Here is a 5,837-nt window from a genome sequence, read left to right on the forward strand (position 1 = left end):
GAGATAGTTAAAATGCATAATAGTATGCAGTCAAGATGCATGATCAGATTGCTAAACTTCCTGGTCTACCTTATTTGTATTACAAATGATGTGCCAAAAACAGTTTTTAATGTGCCATCATATATCATGCACACATGAAGATTGAGTGTGTAACTGATTACCTGGAATTTGGAATCCGATCACAAACATTTTTAACTGCTAACTAGACACACTTTAAAATGATCTTAATCAACCACAGTTCCTTTTTAAAGTGCACCTATGATGAAAATCATCTTTTGTATGCTATTTGGACAGAACTGTGTGTAGGTATAGTGTCCAGAGTCATATTGGGGTGATATAAATACAAGTCTCTTTTTTTAAATTTCCTGACGTTAAAATAGGATCCAAATCCCTCCCTTTTTGAGGCCCACCACAACGTGACGTAGGAGTGCGGTTTCCCCGCCCACCGAATTAATTGACAGCCACGTATTAACATGTCCCAGTAGTTATGCATATAATCATATCAACAAGACAGCATGTGCGCAAAGCAACTGGGATTAAAAGATCTGTTGAGCTCGCTGTGATCAATCATCATCAAATGTGATCAAGAATGAGTTTAAGTTTAAAACATTTTTAAAATGTTTTAATGAATTACAATGATTTTACTATCTTTAATCACCACAGCCGCATGTCAGTACAATTATAAAAGAAGATGCTTCAATCCTGGTTTGTGGACGTTAAATCAGTTTTATTTTGTACATTGATATAGCGGACATCCATACAGCAGTGGATATTAACGTGTATCCGGTCAAATTTGCTGTGCAAAAACAGTGCAAAGTTAAACGAGTGCTTTGTGTGTGCGTGAACTTTTTTTAACAACATTGTTTGTGACTCATCGTTGCAGAAAAACTTGAATTAACTCCACAACACATGCATCAAATAATCATTACTGTAGTATTTTTCACAAACGTTATGCGAGATCTGCTTCCTTCATGTCTGTCACTGTGCTGTTTATCTGACAGCCGATGCGGAGATTGAGGCACACTGTGATAGGCACGTGCATGGGAACGATGGGCGTGGAGAGCTAGCATTAAAGGCACAGGCAACAAAAACAACTACATTGTGTTTAGAGCAGAAAACCCCAATATTCTGAAAGGTGTGTAATAAATAATCTTAGTGTTTTGATCTGAAACTTTACTGACACATTCTGGAGACACAAAAGACTTATTTTACATCTTGAAAAAGGAGTAAAGTAGGTGCCCTTTAATGTGTTGATTATAACATACTCACAAATTTTTGGATTTTGACAAATTCATTCATTCATTCATTTTCCTTCGGCTTAGTCCCTTTATTAATCAGGGGTCGCCACAGCGGAATGAATTGCCAATTTATCCAGCATATGTTTTGCACAGCGGATGTCCTTCCAGCTGCAACCCAGTACTGGTAAACACCCAACACTATAGCCAATTTAATTTTTACCTATAGCGCATGTCTTTCAACTGTGGGGGAACCCAGAGCACCCGGATGAACACAGGGAGAACACGCAAACTTCACACAGAAATGCCAACTGGCCCAGCCGGGGTTTGAACCAGCGACCTTCTTGCTGTGAGACGATAGTACTAACCACTGAGCCACCATATCGCCCTCAGGCAAATAGATTTTGTTCTTATTAAAAATATAAAAATGACATTGTATATAGTTTTATATATAGTTCTAAATATGCACAATATATAGTGACGCACTAATCATGCAGGTAACATCTCAGAAGACACTAGCAACTGGATAGAAACCAATCTGACTCCCCTAGTAACTATATAGCATCATCCAAACTATAGTAAGCTCAGGCTTTTAAACTTTCAAGCTAGGCTTTCTCAAGCCAACATTAAAGTTTGTCTTCAAACATTATAATCCAGTACATTTTAAAAAGCTATTGATTAACTAGTTACTTTTTTTAAAAGTTACTTTACTTTTTACTTAAAAGTAACATTAAAAGGTTACTTTTTAATGGATTACATGATTACAAAGTATTCACATAATGGTAGAAAATCATTTTGCCTAATTAACTTTTTTACTTTTTGATTTTAAATTTTTTTAGTAAATATTACACTGAGCAATATCATATAGTTTTCAATATTTAAAACTATATTAATGCCATATAAGGGATGACATGATGGCTCAGGGGTTAGCACTGTCGCCTCACAGCAAGAAGGTCGCTGGTTCGAGTCCCAGCTGGGTCAGGTGGCATTTCTGTGTGGAGTTTGCATGTTCTCTTTGTGTTTGCGTGGGTTTCCTCTGGGTGCTCGGATTTCCCACACAGGCCAAACACATGCGCTATAGATGAATTGAATAAACTAAATAGTGAATGAGTGTATGGGTGGTTCCCAGTACTAGGTTGCAGCTGGAAGGGCATCTGCTGTGTAAAACATATGCTGGATACGTTAACGGTTCATTCCGCTGTGCCGACCTCTGATGAATAAAGGGACTAAGCCAAAAGATGATGAATGAATAAAGCCATGCACATGTCACACGAACATCAATGCTATGATTCTGAACTTGAGGAGCAATTAAAAGAATAAAACAAAGTTATACAAAAGAATAAAACAAAGTTAGGTCAAAACACTGTAAAAATAAAAGTACCCAAGCTGCTGATAAACGAGAACAAACTACTGTACAAACATTGTGTTACCAAAGAAGCTTATGTCACATTATTTCATTGCATCAAGAAATAAAATATCACAATAAGGCATCTGCAAACAAATAACGCAAGAGCTTTCTCAGAACTTACTTAATTTCCTCAAAGGTCTCAAGTTCAGGTCATCATATATTTAACATGTTCCACTAAATCTGAAGACTGAAGAAGTGTTTGTAGCTTACCAATAGAGCACTTTGTTTGATGTTTTAATGTCAGTATTATTTGGGGTGTGAATTACACAAGCAGATATTTCTGAGGTGACTGTAGGCTCAGTTTGCTAATAAACATGTTCCACAAAATGTTACGACTAAAAGCAGAGCGTGTTCTCATAAATGCCACTTCTTTGTGGTTTTGTTTATTAATGCAAGCCATTTTTGAGAGTGAATAACGTTACTTTTTTAGGTCACATGGTATGACCAGTTTGCTCCACTAACATTTTATTAAACCAGGAAATTCAGAAATAAAAAATATATATATAACGTTAATATGTAATGCACTTATACTTTGACTGTACAGGTCAGTCGACAATAACTGCTAACAGCGGCTAAGTACAAATGTTAAACGAGAGCGCCCACGCGTGGACAAAAGGAGTATAACTAATAGAAACATTTACCTTCATTTAATAGATGCTTTTATCCAAAGCGACTTACAATTACAAACAGGCCCTGTTCTTACAAGCCACAGGTGATGGATGGGCTGACAAAAATCCCATAGGCAATCTTTGGGGGTGGGTTTAGGATATAGATACTGTAAAATCCAAATAATTAAATGATGGAATAGCAAGTATTGTTGTAATAATGTTCTTGTTTGGGCTTGGTTAAGAAGCTATTATTTTAAGTCAAGATAAGTAATACATTTTTTTTTAATGAAGAGTCATTTTTAAATCCAGACAACATTCAGAATGAATAATAATTGAGCACAAATTCAGCCATTACTATAGTCTTTTTAAAGTTAGAATGAAGATTGATTGTGTAAAATTTAAATATGCAATATGTTCAAGAGAGAAATTGAGTATGCCTGTATTCACAGTGTGAGTGTTTTGTGTGAGAATAAACGTTTTCTGAATGTCAGTGGCAATATATATGCTCTAATGTTGAATATGCAAGAGGGAATCTGATAATGAATGACAAATGTCTTAGTTGAAAATAGTCAAATAATATGTGCAGTCAATGACAGAGTGCAAGCATATGTGTCTACATAATGATATAATTATTAACAAATTATTTAATGATTCTCAATGTATTTTAATTCATCCTATCATTAAATAAATAAAAAATAATTGGCGTGTCTATTTTGTGTCTAACACATTAAATAGGACTATTGCATTTTTTAAATTGTGCATTTAGTTTAATATGCGAACAACAGCAACATTAACAAAAGAACATTGTAAAATCTTCACACACCTGTCCAAATTATTATATTTTAAATAAAAGTATGAGTATACTGCTGTCTTTTAGATTCGGTGGGCCCCGCCCATGTCTACACCTGGCCCTGCTTACAAATGTGAACAGAAGTAATCAAAGCAACAACAACAACAACCAAAAAGTAATGATAATATTTAGTTAGTCTAATGCAGTAGGCTATTCAAATTATAGGCTATAAACACAGATGGACAATAGAGGTTTTATATTTAAATAGGGGAAAAGGAAATGTGAAAGAAATTGTTAGTGTTATATGATAAAAATAAATAAATAAATATATAAATAAATATATAAATATATACCCACACACATATACATATATACATATATATATATATATATATAATATATATAATTATATATATATTATATATATATATAATATATATATATACGCACGCACACACACACACACACACACACAGGTAGGGTAGGAAACAGTATTTTTTAAAGTAATAATCATTATAACGTAATTTGTTTAAGATTAAAAAAAGAATGAAATTTGATTCGAAAGTGACAGTGATTAAGATTTTTATTTCACAGAAAAAGGTAGAATCAATAAGTGATAGAGAGAGGACCAGATAAACTAATTTTAAAAGTGTAAAATATATTGAATAGTGGATATATTAGGAGGTGATTTTTCAGACAAAGTATAAAATAATAGACAATAGTAACAGATTTGTTAAATGGGTGATTGCTTAAAGTCAACTGTCAACTTAATATACTTGCTGTTTATCACCCATCACCCACTATGGGCCAGGCTACATTTTTCAGCAGGCTCAATATTAGGGGAGAGTGGGGACATTTGCAACACTTTTTGCATTTCCTTCAGTTTCTCAGACAGTTTATTTATTTATTTATTTTGTTAAAACCCCACAATTGTAATTAATAAACCCACATCTATCAGACACATTGCTATAATATGTGTATTAAACTTGAACAGAATTTAAACTTGAACAGACAAAGTCAAACGTTGCAACTGACCCAGAGCAGGAGGACAGTTGCAACAACCCACAGGGACAGTTGCAAAATTCATTAAAATGTAATAATAATAAATCTAAAACATCAAGTTGGATTTATTTTATTTGGTTAACAGACTAAATGTAAATTGGTTAAATTGTTAAATGAGTAAATTAGCCATATAAATACAGACTATTACAAGCAACAACCAATTATCAGAACTAAAAAACTGAAGAAAAAAAAATACATTTTATACTGAAAATCTGGACTGAACCTTTACTAAACTCCATATTGAACTTTGAAATAAATTGATTAATCAAAGAATTACTTTTTTTTCAAATTAAATTGCATTGAAACTGTGATCAAATTAAATTCTACATTAAAACGTTAATATGGCAAGCTTGTAAAGGAATTGTGTAATGGGGCAGTTGCTGATTAAACTGTCTATGCTAGGGAGATACAATAGCTTTAACGCTTGATAGCTATACGTATTTAAAGCGTAGACAGTATGAGAAATTTTCTGAACATTAAAATAAATAACTTTTTTTTTTTAACCTTAAAATGTTTTATACTGAAGGAATGGTCACACATGGCTGATCTCCCTCAGATTAAAGGAGAATCTAACTGAGAATAAGTAGTATGAATATCATCACTAGCATCCCTGAATGGAGGAGTAAGTCTTGTTGCAACTCTCCTCTACTCAAACCTCGGCTGGGTCTCCTCTACTCTGGACTGTGTTACTGTAAACTGATCGATGTCCAGAGAGTTCGATTATTCATGTCTGA

The sequence above is a fragment of the Danio aesculapii genome, chromosome 12, assembly GCF_903798145.1.
Source record: "Danio aesculapii chromosome 12, fDanAes4.1, whole genome shotgun sequence".
Lineage (NCBI taxonomy): Eukaryota > Metazoa > Chordata > Actinopteri > Cypriniformes > Danionidae > Danio > Danio aesculapii.